Genomic DNA, 22,442 nt, shown 5'->3' with positions numbered 1-22,442 from the left:
GTGGGATTAGTCTGGGTTTGCTGAAGGTTGCTTTTGTTTGTTTGTTTTGTTTTGTTTTTAACATCTTTATTGGAGTATAATTGCTTTACAATGGTGTGTTAGTTTCTGCTGTATAACAAAGTGCATCATCTATACATATACATATATCCCCATATCTCCTCCGTCTTTCGTCTCCCTCCCTCCCACCCTCCCTATCCCACCCCTCTAGGTGGTCACAAAGCACCGAGCTGATCTCCCTGTGCTATGCAGCTGTGAAGACTGTTTTTATCAAAGATCTTCCAATTAAAATGGATGATCACCTGTGCCTTTGCACAGAGTTGTGTTTACATGTGTCAATACTGCCCCTTCTTTGTCTTTAAGATCTTAGTGGGATGGTGAGTGAGCAGATGGCAGTTGAGAGAGTTTTTGGCGATCAGTATAGGCTTATTAGGGACTTCCCTGGTGGTCCAGTGGTTAGGTCTCAGTGCTTCCACTGCCAGGTTCGGTCCCCGGTTGGGGAACTAAGATCCTGCAAGCCATGCTGTGTGGCCAAAAAAAAGAAAAAAAAAATTGAAGAAAAAAAAGAACAGTCTTATTAAAGCCTTAAAAATAGAGTTTCTCAATATAATGGAATGTGAAATTGACATGGTACAACAAAATTGGAAATACCTATGACTTAAAATTAGGAGAAGGACTATTTCTCGGTGTCTCAGATGATGCCATGTGTGTTACAATGAAACCAATGAAAAGTTTGTTAATGTGAGTGACTCAAATGTATGAAAAGAAAAAGAAATAAAAATCCAATGGTATATCTGTCATTTTTTGGGTATAGTACTTTAGTATTTTTATGTATAGTATAGTACAAAAATACTATATATAGAATTTTTCAGTGATAGCATATTTTACATATATATCTTCATCTATTCCTCATAGCAACACTAGGAAGTCATTACTACTTTGCAGATGAATAAATTGAAATGTAGGGAAGTTAAGTAAAAAAAATAATTGGTTTACAGTCCAGATAGAAAGTAATAGAGGCAAACTTCAAATTCTAGCCGGGTCTTGCCCATGTTTTGCCCAATTATGCCTTATGTAACTGAGTGCACAACTGATTTGGATTGGTGGTTATGGGGCAAAAGGCAGAATAAAGCTTCTCTGAAACATGGATATGCCATTGAAGCAGGTCTGTACGATGTAAAATGACCACAGAAATCTAAAGTAAGACACAAACGAACATATCTATGAAACAAGCAGACTCACAGACATAGAGAGCAAACTTGTGGTTGCCGAGGGTGTGTGGGGGAGGGATGGACTGGGAGTTTGGGATTAGCAGATGCAAACTAGTATATACAGGATGGATAGACAACAGGGTCCTACTGTAGAGCACAGGCAACCGTATTCAACATCCTGTGATAAATCATAATGGAAAAGAATATGAAAAAGAATATATGTGTAACTAAATCACTTTGCTGTACAGCAGAAATTAGCACAACATCATAAGTCAACTATACTTCAGTAAAATTTTTAAAAAATAGATAAAATGACCATAGAATCTCAGATTTCAATGATGCATACTCTGGGGGATGGGAATGATTGATCAATGCACAGTGGCAAAGCAGAAAAAGAAAAAAAAAAGTCAAACAAGAAAGTATTAGAATCAGCAGGAAATGACACTTATGAAAATATACACAGAAAACCTAGAAACGATAAAATTACTCATCAGTCTTCGGTAAACTCAGCAGGCAATAAGTTGCAAAGATCTGCTAATGAATTATTAAACTGAAACGTGGCCCTGGATTAAGATAAAAAGGAGCTCGAAAATGAAGTCTTCCAAATGATATGAAACAAATGTGACAATCAGCAACTTTGAAAATGTTGCTAGGTTGTAAGGGGGTGCTATTTGCTTCACATGTTTCTCCATGAGTTATGCATTTCCAAGTAAACTTAAAGAGGTTCCTAATTAAGCTCCTTGTGCAGCTGTCAGAGAACATTTTTCTTTATTTAGTACCAAGCTTAGAGCCTGTGATAAAACAGCCATGATTACAAATACCAAGTGAAAGAGCACATGAATTAAAAATGCACCCAAGATTCTGAGCACCATTCAGGTAGCTTTTGAGGAGAGTTGTCTACAATATTGCAAACAACTAGAGTTGGTATTTTCCAAGATCTGATTCTCCTTCCTTTATTTCTATATAGACGTGTTTCTGTTGGCACGTGATGCTATTGTAAATAACAGTGTGAAATTATTAGACCACCGAGAAGGCTTATTACCCTCTAGGGAAGGAGAGGGCATACAGCATCTGGAACAGAGAGGTTGTGAGAAGCCATCCATCAGCTCGAAATCTCAGTGCTGTTTTTGGGAGATCGCACTCTCCCAAGGAGTCGGACTTTGTAAAGAGAGAAGAGTTAGAATTCCTCCCTAAATAGATCAAGAGGCGTTGTGCTGGAATCAAGGTAAAGAGCTTTCCTTTACATTCAGGGCAAGAGAAAGTGACCAGCAGAAAGGCACACCCTGTGAGTGGATGAAAGCAGGACAGACAGAGGAAGGACAGGAGGTCAGAGGAATCTGCTGAAAGATGGGATGAGGCAGAAGGTATGTTTTGGAAATCCTTGGCTAAGTTTTGGTCAGCAGAAACCCCTGATATGTTGAGGGAGAATCCAAGAACATCTGGGGGTGGTGTCCTCTGCTTACTTGTTCTACGTTCGATCACATGTCACCAGGCACAGGAACAGTATCAGAGGATAGAGGAAGTACACAGATAAGTGATGGTAGCTGAGTTCCTGCAGCCTATGGAGAGAGGGCAGGAAATCCAGGAAGGCTCACAGGGAGCGGAAGTGGTCAGAGTCCTGGTGGACCGGCAGAGTCCTAGGGTCGGGACTGGGAGGACACAGAGGTACAATGCCAGTGTCCACCCTCAACCAGGGTTAGTGGTCGGCGGGCAGACACCTCGGGATCGGGGGAGACCACTGATGTGGCCCCAGGGAACACAGAGGTTGATGTCCGGAGAGCAGTGGGATGAGGCGCCTTGACCAGGGGACAGTGAAGGCCCAGAAGACAGCACATAGAGCAAAGGCTCCTCTGGCCACGACTCTGAAGATAACTGCTTGCTTTGGGAGAATCCGATGACATCTTGGGAGAATGAAGCAGGAGTGGGGAAGGTGCGTCATGGACGACTGAGCATTGACCCTAAAGAGAATTTGAAGTCTCTTTTAAGTTACTTTGAAGAAGACTGACTGACTTTCCTTTTTTTTAAACATCTTTATTGGAGTATAATGCTTTACAGTGGTGTGTTAGTTTCTGCTGTATAACAAAGTGAATCAGCTATACAGATACATATATCCCCACATCCCCTCCCTCTTGCATCTCCCTCCCACCCTCCCTATCCCACCCCTCTAGGTGGTCACAAAGAACCGAGCTGATCTCCCTGTGCTATGCGGCTGCTTCCCACTAGCTATCTAGTTTACACTTGGTAGTGTATATATGTCCCTGCCACTCTCACTTCATCCCAGCTTACCCTTCCCCCTCCCCGTGTCCTCAGGTCCATTCTCTAGTAGGTCTGCGTCTTTATTCCCGTCTTGCGTGGTGCTGGGAAAACTGGACAGCTACATGTAAAAGAATGAAGTTAGAACACTCCCTGACACCATATACAAAAATAAACTCAAAATGGATTAAAGACCTAAATGTAAGGCCAGACTCTATCAAACTCTTAGAGGAAAACATAGGCAGAACACTCTATGACATAAATCACAGCAAGATCCTTTCTGACTGACTTTTAATTGGCAAGACCCGGTGGGGTCTCTGTGTCGCTCAGCCAGAGCCTACTCCACAGCACAATGAGCTTGGTTACAGAACATAGAGAAGTGGGTTTTGATTTAATTTAACCAAGAATGGAAACTCCTTCTCTTGTGTAAAAGTCCAGGGCTGTGTGAACAAGGGCCACTCCATGATGCCATGTTTCACCATGTCTGTGATGTCACATTTTCCTCCTGGTCCAAGATGGTGGCACTTGCCTCTAAAGGAGAAGGCTGGAGAAAGGAAAGAAGAAGAAAGGGGTGGACATGCACCAGATTCCTTTTAAGGAAGGCCCTTAGGAGCTACTTAAGGCACATCCTCTTATGTTTCAGTGGCCGGGAGTTAGCCTCATGGCCGCTTCGAGCTGCAAAGGATGTCGGGAGATGCGAACTTTATTTTGAGTCACCATGACTAGCTAACACTTCTACTATTTCAGAATAAAGAGATGTTGGGGAAAAATTAACTCTGCCATAGGGCCCTGGATGTAAGACATTAGAGGGAGCTGATTACAGGCCATGGAATGATTTGTGATTTATTCCTCCTTCAGATAGGGATGAAAAATGCCACCTGCCATATTAGTAAATGATGGATGTTGCAGCCATCAAGCCCCCAGCCACTACATGCCCCCGAACTGTGCAATCTGAGGAGATTCAGGATGGAGAAAAGCAGGACACTGGCCGTAGATAGCTGAGGTGCAGATCAAAGGAGTGATTTCACTGAGTCCAGACTCTTGCATCTTCATACATAGAAAAGTGCTAAATTCATTAACTTGAGGTGTCTGGTTTTCTTGAATTAACAGCAATCTTTTGATGTTCCGACTACCTGGTGTTTGTTGCAAAAACTCCTATGTATCCTCGCTTCCCCCCTTACCTCTTCAGAGCAGTCCTTCAGAGCTATCTGAGATGCTGTGTCCCGAGCTAAAGTCCTCAGTTTTGACTGACAAATAAAACATGATTCTCAACTTTTCGGTTGTGCTTTTTTTTTTTTTCTTTTTCAGTTGACAGAGTTTCTTTCACATTTTGCAGTAGCTGGACTGCAAGTGCCAGCTTTTAATAGAGAGACTTAAATGTTTTTCTTCATCTTTACAGGTATTGCACAGAGGGATTAGGAGAGGTGTGTCCAGTCTGGTGGCCAAATACCACTCAGAAATCTATCTCTGAAGTTTTGGTTCTTTAGGAGTTACACAGAGGAAAGTGGCTCGGTGTCGTAAACTGCATCTTTCACTTATTTGGGGACTTTATTCTTCTTATTGCTGCTCTTCAGTCTCAAAGGAATCAAATTAAATTTTTCCTCAGTTCATTCCCTACTAAGCTATTGACTAATTTTTCTTCTCTTCTCATTTGGAATTCTCACAAGATTGGTCTTTATTTTTGTTCCCTGCAACCTGTCTACCTCTCTTTTCATTCTGGAAACAATATTAAAAAAAAAACAACAACAACTGTATCAAGGCACTTTAAAAAAATAACTTCATTGAGGCATAATTTTATAACTTTTTAAATAAATTTATTGAGTTATAATGCTTTATACTTTTACTGGTGACAAAGAAAAGGCACCACCCATCCCAAGTGTGCAGTTCAATGATATTTTTGGTAAACTGACCAACTTGTTCAACCATCACGATAAATCAGTTCTGGATTATTTCCATCATCCTAATAAGATTGCTTATGCCCACTTACTATTAAATTGTAATCGTCTTTCCCCTTCACTCCAAGCAACCAGTAATCTGATTTCTGTCTCCATAGACTGGCCGTTTTTGGACATTGCATGTAAACTGAACCATACAGTATACGGTCTCTGTGTCTGGCTTCTTTTACTGAGTGTAATGCTTTATTTCCATGTCTTAGCTTGTGTCAGTTCTTCATTCCTATCTATTGCCAAGTAATATTGCCAAATAGTATTCAGCAGTTGTAAGAATATACCATATTATTCTATCCATTTATTAGTTGATGAATATTTAGGTTGTTTCCAATTTGGGGTTATTAATAAGTAATGCTGCTAAAACTTTTGCGTGCAAGTCTTTTAGTGGATACATGCTTTCAGTCGTCTTGACTAGATACCCAGGAAGAGAATTCCTGGGTCACATGGTAATTATTTTTATCAGCTAGTAGCTTTCGAATTGCTTTCCACAGTGCCTGTAGTAGTTTGCTAGGGCCCCATAGCGAAGTACCAGGAACTGGGTGGCTCAAACCACAGAAATATGTTTTCTCTCTGTTGTAGAGGCTGGCGGTGCAGGCTCAAGGTGCTGCTGGAACCGTTCTCCTCTGAGGGCTCTCCTCTCGGCCTGCACCTGGCCACCCTCTCCTGTACCCTAACTCGGCATCTTCTCCATGTGTCCCAGTTTCCTCCTCTTCCCAGTAGGACATGAGTGGTACTGCGTTCGGGCCCATCCTAACAGCCTCATTTTAACTTGATCATCTCTTTAAAGGCCCTGTCTCTAAAGACAGATTCTGAGGTCCTGGGATTTAGGGCTTTAATATATGCATTTTGAGGAGACACAGTTCAATCCTAACAGTGGTCATACCATTTTATGTTTATACTAGAAATGTATGAGGGTTCCAATTCCTCCACATTCCTGGAAACATTTATTCTTGTCTTTTTTAAATTTTATTTTATGATAGCCATTCTTGTGGCTGTGATATGCTGTTTGGTGGTTTTAAGTTGCGTTTCCCTAATGCCAAATGATGTTGCTTATTAGCCATTAGTATGTCTTCGTTGGTGGACTGTCTATTCAAATCCTTTTCCTACTTTTTAACTGGTGTTTGGCCAGCAGAACTGGATACAACTTCTTTTAGTCTGTCTTTGTAATGCTTACAATGATAAAGAAAAAACACCTTGGAAGAGTAGAGAAAGATACTCCCAGAATGTGCAAAGAAGTCGTATACCTCAAAGACATGAAAATCATGTCAAAGTTTTCCAAAATATAGTTATTATAATTAATTAGCGTCTTCTCATACCTCCAAGCAGTGTGGTCCATCGGTCCCTGAATGGGGGCTGAATCTTGGGAATACTCCGAAGCATTCTCCCAGCATAGAAATATTCTACTGGATAAGAACATGCTGACTTTTTCCTACTCTCCTTCACCATTTGGTATATGATTCCTGCTCTTCTAACACGGGAGACATCTGACCCCTACTAGGGTTTCTAGGCAGGCTTTGGAAATCAGGATGCCATGTGCCTGACGTTCACTAGTAGATGTTTGTTTGGCTTGAACAGCGTTGGACCATATCTTGTCTTTAAAATGTTTACTGCTAATTAATTGATTGCTGACATCAAAATACTAAATTAAGAGATTTTATATATGTATGTAATACGTACGTATGTAATGAGTTTTTGGCTTTTTTTTTTTTTTTTTTTAACCACTGATCTACAGGTCCTCACGCAGTAGCTGGCTGACCGCATCGGTCCCTTGTGTTGAGACTGAATGTCACTGCCGTTTGCCTCTATGCTAGTGCTGTTATTTTACTTAAGATAAAAATGAACCCTTTATATCCATCCAGTTTCCGAGTTTGCAATTTATAGGCATTTGTTTGCCCCTCACATCCTGAAGTTGCGGCAAAGTTTTCTCCTTTGGTTCTCTAAACAGTCTCCAAACCATTGCTCTGGTGCTGCCTTGTTCAGGAAAGCATACTGTCGCAAACTCCATGATGGCAAGGTGGTTTTTATAAATGTTTCCGTTGTATCCCAACACCTACAATGATGCCCAGGATGTAATACATACGTACGTATTGTTTGCATAATGGGTGACAAACCAGGATATGATGCCATTATTCACTGTGGTCTGTATTTCTAACTCATAGTCAAGGTCGATCAGTTTTATCCCCCAGATATCTCTCAATCCAGCCACTTCTCTCCATCTTTACCTTCAGCCTAATCCAAATCACCACCTGTCTTAACAGGACTATGAAAAAGTCCCTTAACATATCTTCCTGACTCGGGTCTGCCCCTTCTCCACCTTGTTCTCCACAGGGCATTCAGGATGTGCGGATATGATCCTTCCCCTCCTCTGCCACCCTGCCTCTCATTGTTCCTCGGGACTTGTCACAGGAGAGAAGCTACGGCACGTAGTACATTATCTATGGTGTTATTGGATGGATGGATGGATGGATGGATGGATGGATGGATGGATGGATGGGGGAAAAAAACTCCCCGATTCTTGATGGAGAAACCCACTGGCAATCTGACTGATTATCAAAATTCTCATTTGATGCTGCCATCTTTACGTGTGGGCTCGCCAGCTTTCAAGAGAAGACAAAAATTGCTGGGGCTTTGTTTCTAGGAATGGGCCCACCCACATTGGCTGAATGAGGTTGAATTAGCCTTCAGAGGTGCCTGTTGGCTGTATCCTGAAGCCTCAAAGACCACGTCCAGATCACTAAGCTGCTGCTTCTTGGTAGTTTCCCATGGGTTTACCTCTTCTTGCTGTCAGAAAAGTAACTTTGGGAGGAGATAGACCCAAGGGAGACAGAGAGAAGGAGGTCCCTTAGCAGCCCTGGTGAAAAGCTGCTTACGTCTGCCTTGATCCTAGGCCAGGAGATGGGGTGAGTGTGGGGACACCACCTAGACGGCTGAGCCCAAATCTTGTAGTGGAGTGATGGAATTCCTTAGCCCAGTCGTATTTCTCTCCCTCCCTCCCTCTCTCTCTCTCTCTCTCTCTCTTCCTCTCATTTAGCATTGGAAGGTCAAGAGTTTAGAAATCAGGACTTTAATTCAAAATCCATGGAAATAGAATCTAGGAACTATTCATGGAATTTTCTTCTCTGAAAGGAATTGTAGTTATAATTATTAATCCTTCCTGATTTGCTTCTGGGGGAACCCTAGGACCCCAAGGAATACGGGTCTACAGTATTGCGGGAATAGCGTCATCTCTGAAACAGTTATCATAGGAATATACAAAGAGTTCATCTGTATGCTACTGAAAAGTACAATGTAAAGTTCTCTGTTGAAAAAGAATAGACTTCTGCTGTCTCACGTTAGATTTGAGCATCACTGTATCATGATTCAGTTTCCCCCTTCTTCTTCTGTATTACCTGCTTCCCGTCCCTCCCCTGTTCGTTTATGCTGACAACATAAACTCAAAGAGGTGTAAGGTTAATAATTTTTATGTATGAGCCATTGCATTATTTTTTTTGCATCCATTATTTTGGCCTAGGTGGATTGTGAATGGTTAGGGGCCACAAGATTCAATTTATTTGTTGTTGGGAAATTTGAACCTATTGCTTAGACTAGCTCGTGCAACTTGCTAACCTTTTTTCTATTCTCATTTTATATGAAATTACTTTCTGGGCTAGGATAATGATTTATCTCTCCTCTTAATTGGGAAGTATATAAATTCATGAGAGAATTGTGCTAACGTGTTTTTCTTCTACATGGGAAATAGCATTTTTGGAAAATATTTTATTGTGGAGAAAAACTAGATGTGTTTTATATGCAGGTTCAAAAGCAGTAAATGAAATAAAAAGAGAAATGGAGGGCACAGGACTATAAATATAGAGGATTCTTGATGTGATTGTGCCTGAATAACACCTCTTTGGGTAGTAATTATGGGTGTCTAGATACATATATAAAAATATGGTCTTGTTCTTACTTGTTAGGTTTTCACACTGCACTTGGTACTAAAGTCCCCCAAGCCTACTTCTGTCATTCCCTTATTGAGTCACTTTGGGTCAAGAAGAAATATAATAAGTAGTGTGTTCACTCTAGGGAAGCTGTCTAATAGGTCTTTCTGCAATGATGGAAAAGTTCTATATCTGTCCAATATCCAATATGAGAACTAGCGCTTGAAATGTGACTAGTTTGAAGAACTGAGTTTTAAATTTTATTTAACTTTAATTGAGTTTAATTTCAATAACCATATGTGGTTGGTGATTACCGTACTGAACAATGCAGCTCTAGAAGCTGTCTTTTTCCCCCATTTTATTGAGAAATAATTGACATACATCACTGTATAAGTTTAAGGCACACAGCATGATGGTTTGATTTATACATGTTGTGCAGTGATTACTACAATCAGTTCAGCTAACATCCATCACTTCATATAGATACAATAAAAAGACAAGAAGAAGAGAAAAAAGAAAATATTCCCCTTGTGATTAGAATAGAACTCTTAGGATTAACTCTCTTAACTATTTTCCTGTGTATCATACAGCAGTTCTAACTGTAGTAAACCTGTTGTATGCTATACCCCTTGTGCTCATTTATCTTATAACTAGAAGTTTACACCTTTTGACCATCTTTCCCCAGTCCCCCCCCCACCCCCCGCCCCACCTCTGACATCTACAAATCTGACCTCTTTTTCTCTGAGGTATTTTTTGTTATTTTTTTAAAGATTCCATGTATAAGTAAGATCATATAGTATTTGTCTTTCTCTGTCTGACTTATTTCATTTCACATAATGCCCTCAAGGTTCATCCATGTCGTCACAAATGATAGGATTTCCTCATTTTTTATGGCTGAATGATATTCCATTGTGTGTGCGTGTGTGTGTGTATACATACATACATATATACATACTACAACTTCGTTATCCATTCATCCGTCAATGTCTGCTTAGGTTGTTTCCATGTCTTGGCTATTGTAAATAGTGCTGCAATGAACATGCAGGTACAGATATCTTTGGGGGTTAGTGTTTTTGTTTCTTTTGGATATATTCCCAGAAGTGCAATTGCTGAATCATGTGTTAGTTCTATTTTTAATTTTTTGAGGATCCTCCATACTCTTTTCCATAGTGGTTGTACAATGTCACCAACAGTGCACAAGGGTTCCCTTTTCTCCACATCCATGACAACATTTGTTATCTCTTTTTGATGATGGCCTTTCTGACAGGTGTGAGGTGATGTCTCATAGTAATTTTAATTTGCATTTCTCTAATGATTAGTGTTGTTGAGTTTCTTTTCATGTACTTGTTGACCTTTTGTGTATCTTCTTTAGCAAAATGTCTATTCAGATCCCTTGACCCTTTTTTAATTGGGTTCTTTGTTATTTTTCTATTGAGCTGTATACATTCTTTATATATTTTGGATATTAACCCCTTATCAAATATATGGTTTACAAATATTTTTCCTATTCTGTAGGTTGTCTTTTCACTTTGTTGATTGTTTCTTTTGCTGTATAGAAGCTTTTTAGTTTGATGTAATCCCACTTGTTTATTTTTTATTTTGTTGCTTATGCTTTAGGTGTTGTATCCAAAAAATCATTACCAAGACCCAAGTTGAGGAACTTTGTTTCTGTTTTCTTCTAGGAGTTTCATGGTTTTAGGTCTTACGTTTAAAATTTGAATCCATTCTGAGTTAATTTTTGTGAGTGGTGTAAGATAGGAGTCCAATTTCATTCTTTTCCATGTGCATATCCAGTTATCCCAGCACCATTTATTGAAGAGTCTGTCTTTTCTCCATTGAATATTCTTGGATCCCTTATCAAATATTAATTGACGTAGGTGCTTCGGTTTATTTCTGGACTCTTGATTCTGTTCCACTGGTCTGTTGTCTGTTTTTATGACAACACTGTACTGTTTTGATTACTATAGCTCTGTAGTATAATGTGAAATCAGGAAGTGTGTTGCCTCCTGCTTTGTTCATTCTAATGATTTCTTTGGCCACTGGGGGTCTTCTGTGGTTCCATATAAATTTTAGGAGGGTTTTTTCTACTTCTGTAAAAAAAAAAATGCCATTGGAATCTTGATAAAGATTGCATTAAACCCATAGATGGCTTTTGGTAGTATTGACATTTTTACAATATTATTTATTCCAATCCATGGACATGAGATATCTTTCCATTTATTTGTGTAATTTTGATTTCTTTGTAGTTTTCAGAGTAAATATCTTTCACCTCCTTGGTTAAACTTATTCTTAAGTACTTTATTGTATTTGATGCTTTTCTAAATGGGATTTATTTCTTTATTTCTTTTTTTTTTTTTTTTTTTGTGGTATGCGGGCCTCCCTCTGCTGTGGCCTCTCCCGTTGCGGAGCACAGGCTCCGGACGCGCAGGCTCAGCAGCCATGGCTCACGGGCCCAGCCACTCTGCGGCACGTGGGATCCTCCCAGACCGGGGCGCGAACCCGGTTCCCCTGCATCGGCAGGCGGACGCGCAACCGCTGCGCCACCAGGGAAGCCCTATTTCTTTATTTCTTTTTCAGAAAAATTTTTGCCACTGACTTTTGTATGTTAATTTTGTATCCTGCAACCTTCCTGAATTTGTTGATTAGATCTAATAGCCTTTGGTTGATTCTTTAGGATTTTCTATATATAAAATCATGTGATGCACAAATACAGATAATTTAACTTCTTAATCTCCATTTTTGATGCCTTTTATTTCTTTACTTGCCTGATTGCTCTAGTTAGAACTTCCAGTATTATGTTGAATAGGAACTGGACAACCTTGTCTTGTTCCTGATCTTAGAGAAGTTTTCAACCTTTCACCATTGAGTGTGATGTTGTGGGCTTGTCATACACTGCCTTTATTATGTTGAGGTATATTCTTTCTTTCCCTAATTTGTTAAGAGTTTTTATCATGATGAATGTTGAATTTTGTCAAATGCTTTTTTCTGTATGTTGAGATGATTGTATTATTCATTTCTTCATTCTAGTAATGTGATATGTCATATTCATTGATTTGCTTATGCTGAACCATCCTTACATCCCAGGGATAAATCCCACTTGATCGTGATGAATAATCCTTTTAACGTGCTGCTATATTTGGTTTGCTAGTATTTTATTAAGAATTTTTGCACCTGTATTCATCAGATATATTGGCCTGTAGTTTTCTTTTCTAGTGGTTTCCTTTTCTGGCTTTTGTATAAGGATAATTCTGGCCTTGTAAAATGAGTTTGGGAGTGTTTACTTCTTTTCAATTTATTGGAAGAGTCTGGGAAGGATTGGTGTTAATTCTTCTTTAAATGTTTGGTAAAATTCTCCATAAGAGCCTAGGCTTTTCTTTGTTGGGAGATTTTTTATTATGACTTTTTCAATCTTCTTTCTAGTAATTGGTCTATTCAGATTTCCTATTTCTTTCTGTTTCAGTCTTGGTAAACTGTATGTTTCTAAGAATTTTTTCATTTCTTCTAGGCTGTCCAGTTTGTTGGCATATAGTTGTTCATCATAGCCTCTATAATCTTGTGAACTTCTGTGGTAAGAGTTGTAATGTCTCCTTTTAAAATTTATTATTTTGTTGATTTTTGTTATTTCCCTTTTTTCGTTGATTAGTCTAGTTAAAGGTTTGTCAATTTTATCATTTCAAAGAACCAACTCTTAGTTTGACTCATCTTTTCTATAATTTTTATGTTCTCTATTTTATTTATTTCTGCTCTAATTTTTATTTCCTTTTTCTCCTGATTTGGGCTCAGTTTTTCTTCTTTTTCCAGTTCCTTAATGCACAGAGTTAGGTTATTTATCCAGGATCTTTCTTGCTTCAAGCAAAACTTTATAGATTCTTTTTTTTTTTTTTTTTTTTTTTGTGGTACGCGGGCCTCTCACTGTTGTGGCCTCTCCCGTTGCGGAGCACAGGCTCCGGACGCGCAGGCTCAGCGGCCATGGCTCACGGGCCTAGCTGCTCCGCGGCATGTGGGATCTTCCCGGACCGGGGCACGAACCCGTGTCCCCTGCATCGGCAGGCGGTCTCTCAACCATTGCGCCACCAGGGAAGCCCTCTTGCTTCTTAATGTAGACATTTATTTCTATGAACTTCCCTCTTAAAACTGCTTTTGCTGCATCCCATAAATTGTGGAATGTTGTGCTTTTATTTTCGTTTGTCTAAAGAAACTTTTAAATTTCCCCTTTAATTTATTCTTTGGTTCATTGGTTGTTTAGGAGAGTGTTAATTTCCATGTGTTCATGAATTTTCCAGTGTTCCTCTTGTTATTGATTTGTAGTTTCATGCCATTGTTGTCAGAAAGGATATGTGGTATGATTTCAATCTTCTTGAATTTTCTGGGACTTATTTTATGGCCTTACATATGGTCAATCCTAGAAAATATTCCATGTATGTTCTGCTGTCATTGGATAGAATGTTCTGTTAGTCCATGTGGTTTATAGTGTTGTGCAAATCTGCTTTTTCTTATTGATTCTCTGTCTGGATAATCTATCCATAGTTGAGAATAAGGTATTAAAGTTCCCAAATATTACTATATTACTGTTTATTTCCGCTTTTAGCCCTGTTAAATTTTGTTGTATATATTTAGGTACTCCAATGTTGGGCACGTATTTACAATTGTTATATCTTCTTGATGATGGGTTTATCCTTTTATTACTGTGTAATGACCTTCTTTGTGTCTTTTTCTCATTTTCAGTTTAAAGTCTATTTTGTTTGATATAAGTATTGATACCGCTGCTTTTTTATTGGTTACCGTTTGCTTCAAATGACTTTTACCATCCCTTCACTCTCAGTGTATGCATGTCTTTAAGGCTAAAGTGAGTCTTTTGTAAGTACCATAATCACTGGATCCTGTTTTTTAATTTTTTATCCATTCAGCCATTCTGTATTGTTTAAAGTAATTATTGATAGGTAAGAACTTACTATTGCCATTTTGTTATTTGTTTTATCATCGTTTTGTAGGTTCATTGTTCTTTATTTCCTATCCTGCTAGTTGTTTTTATGTGTATGTCTTGTTGTCTTTTGATATCAGTATGCTTTGACTTCTTTTTCATGTTCTTCTGTGTAATTGCTACTTGTTTTCCCTTGTGGTTACCAAAAGGCTTACATAAAATATCTTAAAATTCTAACACCTTATTTTAAGCTAACAACCTAACTTCAATATAATTCCTAACCTTTACACTTCTACTTTTCCTCCTCCTCACATTTTAGGTTATTGCTTTTACAATCGACATATTTATTATGTTGTGTAACTAATAATAGATTATTATAGTTGTGAGGTTTGTTTTTTTTACTACATTCATTTTTAAACTTTTAAACTGGAGTTGTAAGTGAATTAAGCATGACCATTACCAGATTACTGAATTTAACTTTGACAATTATTTTACCATTATCACTGAGTTTAAACTACATTTTTATATTTGTATGATGTTAATTAGCATCCTTTTACTGTCAATCAAAGGACTTTCTTTGGCATTTCTTGTAAGGCAGGTCTAGTGGTGATGAACTCCATCTACTTTTATTTGTTTATGAAAGTCTTTATCTCTTTTTCATTTGTGAAGGACAGCTTAGCTGGTATAGACTTCTTGGTTGACAGTTTTTCTTTCAATATTTTGAAATGTCTTCCCATTCTCTCCTGGCCTGAAATGTTTCTGTTGAAAAATCTTCCCATAGGCTTATGGGGGTTCCCTTTTAAGTAACTTATCTCTTTTCTCTTGCTGCTTTTAAAATTCTTTTTTTTGTCTTTGACTTTGACAATTTAATTATAATTTGTCTTGGTGTAGCCCTATCTAAGTTTGATATTTTTGGGGTCCTTTGGGCCTCATAGATCTGGATGTCCATTTCTCTACCCAGGTTTAGGAAGTTTTCAGCCATTTATGCTTGAAATATACTTTCTGTCCCTTTCTCTTTCTCTTCTCCTTCTGGAATTCCTACAATGCAAATTTTGTTTCTTTTCATTTTCATTTCCCATAAATCTCATAGGCTTTTTTCACGCTTTCATTCTTTTTTACTTTTTGCTCCTCTAACTGGATAATTTTTAATATTCTGTCCTCCAGATAACTGATAGTTTCTGCTGCATGGTCAAGTCTGCTTTTGAAATTCTCTATTGAATTCTTCAGTTCAGTTACTATATTTTTCAACTCTAGGATTTCTGTTTTTTGTTTTTGGATGGTTTCTATTGCTTTGTCAAATTTCTCGTTTTGTTCATGCATTGTTTCCCTAATTTAGTTTAGTTTTCTGCGTGTCCTTGTAGTTCACTAAACTTCTTTAAGATAATTGTTCTGAATTATTTGTCTCACAGTTCATAAATTTCCATTTCTTTAAGATTAGTTATTAGAGCTTCATTAGTTTCCTTTGGTGGTTTCATATTTTCCTGTTTTCTTTTGTGATACTTGATCTCTTATGTTGGTATCTACACATTTGAGTAATCAGCCTTCTCTTCCAGACTTTGCAGGTTTGCTTTGGTAGAAACAGTCCTTCACCTGTCAGCTCATTTTGGGTTTCCGTTGGTATCTGTTGGTAATGCCCTTAGGCAGGTGATGCCTGCTATTATCGTCTATTTTTGGATAAGGAGGCAACTGTTTAAGCTCTGAGGATGGGGACGTGGGATGTGCCCTGATGAAGAACAGTTGGATAGAACTGCTCACTTGGTTCCCAAGTGAGGCTATAGGATGGGCTTCATGGTTGCCTGGTTCCTCTGGTCAGGCTTATGAGATGGTCGGACTGGGTACTTGATTCAGTAGTAGTGGGGCTATGAATTAGCTTCCCTGCACCCAGGACAGCACCCAGAGCAGCATGGCTTGTTGCTTGGGGACCTGAACCAGGCAGGAGTGTGCACTTATTCCCCTGGTCAGGTGAGGCCACTGGTTTTGCTCAGCAGATGGGGGAGATGTGGGCTGTGCTCTCTGTTCAGGTCCCACTGTAAGCAGGGCTGTTGTGTGGGTTTATGGATTAGTTTCCCTGCCTGGACACAGTGGGAGAAGCAGCTCTAAAGCTAGTAAAGCTCTTTGTTTGTTGTCTTAATTCAAGCCGGCCCACATCCCAAGTTCCTTGGTTGCTCAGGGCCCCAGCTTTTCTTTGCAAACTGTGGAATCTGCCTGCCCTTCTCTAGGCATGAGCATGGCTGGGCCTCATAGCTCCTAGGTGTTATAGCCAGCCCTTCTGGTCTGATGGATCTGGAGCCATAGCAGGTGGGGCTCTGTCTCAGCTCCCCTGCCTGTGCTGGAAAGTGAGGGACTACTCCAGGCATCTCCCAATTTTTCCCAAACAAAATGTCAGGCTGGGAGGGGCCAGGAGGTACCCCTAGCCTTGGCTGTGAGTAGCACAGGAGCCCTCCAGGCCAATACTGGCTTTGCCCCAGGGGTGATCAGCTCTGCCTGCTGGTCTCTTGGCTGGAGCATTACTGGGCTACACAGCTTCTAGGCCTCCCGCCAGCCCCTCTGGTCAGATGTGGCTGGGAGACACTCTCCACCGTGGGTGGGGTGTGACTCATCTTCTTGCCTGGGAGTGGGCAAACTAGGCGCTCAGGCTGTCAAAACTCCTCACATGAGGATCTGAGTAAGGCGGATCTGCACCCTGCCATGTTTCCTGGTCAGAGTGCACCCACGACTTGGTTCTGCGGGTGAGCAGAGCCGCTGGTTAGTCTACCGCTTGGGCACTGCGGGTGTGAACTTGCTCTGCCAAGACCCATGTGCTGGTTGCAAGCCCCTCCCCTTCCTCAGTCAGTCAGATTCCCAGTGGTTGAGCCCCAGAGATTCCCCTGCAGTCCCCATGGGGTGAGGCCAGATTAGAGGCTCCCTCAAAGAGAAACACAGTGCTGGGGGGCTGGTTGTTCCCCGTGGGCTCTCTTTTCTTACTGGAGGAACCAGAGGCTCAGGGGAGACCTGTCCGCCTGGTGCTGCCCTGGCCTGGGGGAGTGGCAACGCCGTCAGTGTGTAGCCACTTCTCTTACCTTCTAACGTGGTCTCTCTTGGTCTCTGTGGTGCAGTGGGTGCTTCAGCCTCCCCTGTGTTCTAGGTTCTCTCAGTGCTGACTTGTTCATGAATAGTTGTTAGTTGTTCTTCTAGTGAAGGGGAGGGAAGTCAGGAAGGATCTCTGTCACCATCCACCTAGAGAGTCATCCACCTAGAGAATGTCTTGAGCTCTTAGCATCAGTCACTACAGTAAGTGCCTACCTCTTGCTGTGCTGTCATAACCCAGACACTTAGCCCCATGATGCTCTTTGTATTTTTATCCTCCAGCTCTTCACTGCCTCCAGTATACCCTCTGGATCTGAAGTTTTATAACATCAGTAAACCTCCTGGAACTGAGTTTCTCAACGTTTTATTAATCTAGCTGAAATGTGACTTTTCCTCTTGAGGACACACCTTCCCCAATAGCCATCTCAAGTGAAAGATGATTGTTTTGTTATATTTCATGCTCTGTAGGACCTAGTGTTGAGATAAATGTCTTTTTAGCTCTTCAGTACTGTTTCAAAACTATTTTTCCACTTTTCTTCTTTTAAAAAAATGCCAGATACTTTGAAGTGTATGCTGTCAGTTCCCAGCACCTACAGCCAACCTGTCACTTTCCCTGCCCACTCCCACTCCTACAACTTTCACACAGACTTCTTTTCGACCATCCTTGGTAATTTCCATTCTTGGTAATTTCATATGGTTTCCATCATATGGATAATTCATTTAACACTTTGGCCTCTCATATTCCTGACCCCTTCATCCATAATAATCTTTCTTCCATCTTAACAACTAACTCTTACAATCATATTGTATAACTGTGCCACGTTCTCAATCCCCAAATTTGAGCACCCAATTCTCTCCCGCCTTGTATATTCCCACTCACTTTTCCCAGGATTTTCACTTCAACAGTTATTTGATGAATTGAGACCTCTGGGTCCATTGATGCTTCCACCTTCTTAATCTTCAGTACTTTCATTATATTCCTCTTTTCTTTTTTCAGCTTAGGGACCATGTCCATCACATATTCATGCCCCTTTAAAAACACTTTTCAAGCTTGCTTTTCTTGCCTTCTGTCAAAATTTCTCTTAAAACCAAACCCCTGGATTAACCTAATTACTGACAACAGTGCTCTGTATCCAAGCACTTGAGGGTTGTTATAGAACACTGAACCATCAAGCTGACTTGTTTCAACTTGATCTCAAATCTCAAATGGGCACTTGATACTACCTGGCAATCCTACTGTATCTCCTCAGTAAACTTGCTTTCTTACCCTCTAAAGATCACCAGTTTGCATCTTGTCTCCTCACATTTCCAGCACACCCCTTTATGATCAGCTGATAGTTTTGCCCCTGCTGTCCTGAGAAAATGCAGCTATCAGGTAGGTTCTATCCTATCTTCTAACTAGACATGCACTAGTGTATCTGTGTGTGCACCCATGTCCTCTTTTTCTTCTCTCCTTTAAAAGGGCGACTGCTTCACATGTGCTCAAAATATGCTAATCCTGAAAAATTTCTCTTTCTTGCATAACCAGCTTCTCATTCTCTACTGGATCAGTTTTATCAGTATACAGATACATACTTCAGGGCCACTCATCTTGAAAAATAAATTCCAACCCCATAGCCTTCTCAACTCTTTTCCTATTTCTCTGCTTTTCTTATTAGCAAAACCAATTTTCGGTTCCCCAATTATTATTTTCACACTCTTCACTCTCCTTTTTTTTTTAAACAATATCCAGCTAAGATTCAGTCTCCATGGCTTTGTTGAAATTCCACGTTGTCAAGGCTACCAACAAACCAGCATCTTGGCATGTCTCAGTGGTGAACTTACTCAGATTCTCAAGAGGATTAAAGTCAGTTGTCCACTCCATCCTTTGTAAAATGATTCTTCATCTGGACTTCCGTGACATCACACTTTCCTGTTTTTTCTTCCCCTCTGTGCTCTTTCTCAGCTCTATTTTTCTGTCCTTTCCTTCTCTACCTGACTTACAGAGTGGCCTCGAGGAACTGTTCCTCGTGGGTCACCTCATCTGGTCTCATGACTTTAAAAGCAGCTGTGTGGAGGCATCAACAAAGGCCTAGGTTTGCAAACTATCAGAAGCAATTAGTATTTTTTGTAGTCTCTTCACAAATTACCTCATTAACTTTGTGGAGAAGGGAAATAATCATAGTGTCATCTTCTCCCTCCAAAAATTATTCTGGTTTTCAGAAGCATTTTAAAGAACAAATAAGAAAAAGGAAACAGAAATCAATGATGCTATTTATCCACTAAGCACATATTCCATGAACTAACCCAGTTTTTTCATAAAACATATTGTTTTGTACCTCCTTGAAATTGTTTTGAATGTAGAAGTTAAAAGTTATATTGCAGATATAACTGTTTTATTGAATTTGGACAAAAGAGGTCAGTTACATATCTTAAATAAGGCCACTTGGTACATAGGGCATAGTTAAGTTTAATCTTCTTGGGGTCTTAGTTTAACCTGATTATTTATGTTATCAAGACTGTTTAATTTTAGTTTTTTTTTTATTACATCAAAGTAAGTTTGTGATTTTATGTGTCCTGTATAAGATATTTTTACCTATTCCAAGATTACAAAGATTTTCTTCCATATTTTGGGGAGCAATTATATAATTTTAGCTTTTACATTTAGAATTAGAATCCTTTTCAAGTTAAACATTTATGTATAGTGTGAGGTAAGGTTCAAGTTCATTTTTCCCCCACATGCGTATCTAGTCCTGTAAGTATAATTCGTCGAAAAGATTTTGCTGCCTCTTTGAATTATCTTGTTAAAATTCAATTGACCATATATATGTTCGTCCATTTGTGGACTCTATTTCTTCTTCCATAGTTTCTATTTTTTAAAAAGGAGATTTTTGTTCTAATAGCATCTTTTTTTATTTAGTTATTTTGTCAAAATTTTACAGAAGCGTATTTTTGAAAGTCTAATAGTTTTTGCAAGACTTGTAATGAAAAACTGTCACACGCTGCATAAAGCCTCTCGCTCCCAACCTTCTCCAGTAATTTTCCATTATTTTCATAGCTCACGTTTTTGATATTGGCCACCACATATTACTGTTACACTTTTACTTCCTGACTGTTTTTAGAAGTTTTAGGGATTAAATTACTTTTCTTGGTTGATTTCCTCTTCATGTTGGGACACATCTTCCTGTAGTTTGCTAAAGAAGAAAAAATTAGCATTATAAATTTTTAAAAATCCAGTTGAAATAGATATTAAAAATCCAATAGAAATCTTGAAAGATAAAGTTGAGGAAATCTTCAATAAATCTCAAATGGCATAGCAATATAAAATTACAGAGAGATGTAAAATATAAAAGAGATCCCAATATATGAATAATAAGGGTCCCAGGAGGAGAGGAAAGAGAAAATAGCAGAAAGTAAGTCATCAAAGAAATAATTCAAGAATTTCCAGAACTGAATGACATGGGTTCTAGATTAAAAAGGGTCACCAAAAGTCTAAGATGACTTGTGAAAACACATCCATAACAGGGTGCTTCATTATAATATTTTAGAAAACTGGATAAGATCCTTCAAGTTTGCAAAAAGCATGCAACTTTTTATAGAAATTATCTGGAACCAGAAAGGCATCAGATTTCTGACTTAGAGCAGGGGGATGGGAAACTATGGTCCACGGACACATTGTCTATGGCTACTTTTGTGCTACAATTGCAGAACTGAGTAGCTTTGACAGAGGAATTATGACCTGTAAAGTGTAAAATGTTTCCTGTCTGGCCCTTTACTGAAAAAAGTTTGCTGATACCTGCTTTAGAACAGTAGTAGAAGTTACAGACAATAGGTTAATGGCATCAAATTTTGAAAGAGAAGTATTTTTACCTTAGAATTATACAGTCAATTAATGAAATTTGAGAGTAGAATAAAAACATATTCATATATATAATCTCATAAATTTACTTCTCAACATGTAATTAAATTCGACCCTTTCTCCCTTTGTTGGTTTTTTAAACTCCCTCTTTCGTGTTTACCTGGTATAAATTTGTTAATTTTCTCAGCGATTAAATTATAAATAAATTCTAAAAAATTTGGGATGTGTGGGCAGTGACTTGGACATTGAAAGCATTATGTTTTCATTGGAACCATGGAGAAAATGAGCTCAGATCCAGGATATAGAGTGGATGTGGTCACCTGCAGAGGTAAAATGGGCCACCCGATCCAAAATTTGGTCTGGATGTGGAGATTGGTGATACTATACACACCAAGAGTTTATGAAAAGGTTCATTCCTCATTTCATGAGGGGTTCTAGAAAGCAGAGAATGTTTCCAAGCAGGTCCAAAATGGTTTGAGAAAGCCGTGAAAGGGTTGTGTAGCGTTTTAGGGGCAGGGCGGGACGAGGGTTCTCGCAGAGGCTCTGGGACTTGGGTGGTCTGACCTTTCCACCAAGCCCCAGGGGAGCACATTCCACTCTGGTACCAACTTATCCAGTAGTGGGTCAGAAAACAAAGTGGGGGCAGTGGGGCTCAGAAGCTGTCAAAAGTCAAACATCAAATGGAGTCAGACTTTTTGACAAGAGTCATGAAGATAATAACAGTAATTACACAAAAGCACATCATTCGAAGTTTGATCCTGCCTTTTTCATTTGTCAGGTTTCTTCCTTCTAATATAGCAAAGTATTTATTTTTATCTATATTAGAGTATCCAGGAGGAAGAGTATAGCAGTGGGGTAGGAGAGTGATCTGCTGTTACTATTTGGCAGATATTAAGTTTAACCTAAGGGAGATGATATATTTATTTTCTAAATAGTTTTAAAATTATGGTTTGTACTTTTAAAAGTTGTTTGCAAGGTAGATGGCTTCAGCTTTATTTGTGAGAGCAATTACTAATGTGACTCTTTACAGGGTAAATTGTAGGCCTGCAGAACATAAACAAAACTTCTTCGATGTCCAGGGCCGATGCCTCCTGGTAGTAGAAAGCACATACTCGAGGCTGGGGACCCTGTCACCTAGTCATTGTGGTGGTACCCAGTGGAGCTCTTATGTGGTTTATGTGATGTCTTTCAGATGAATTTTCAGACAGATTAAACTTCTAGGCATAGATAACTGCATAGGTCATTTAGACCAAGTGGTAAGGCCTTTCGTCTCTGTGACTGCAATACCTT

Source organism: Physeter macrocephalus, chromosome 9, assembly GCF_002837175.3.
Source record: "Physeter macrocephalus isolate SW-GA chromosome 9, ASM283717v5, whole genome shotgun sequence".
Lineage (NCBI taxonomy): Eukaryota > Metazoa > Chordata > Mammalia > Artiodactyla > Physeteridae > Physeter > Physeter macrocephalus.
Note: the sequence above shows the minus strand (reverse complement) of the source record.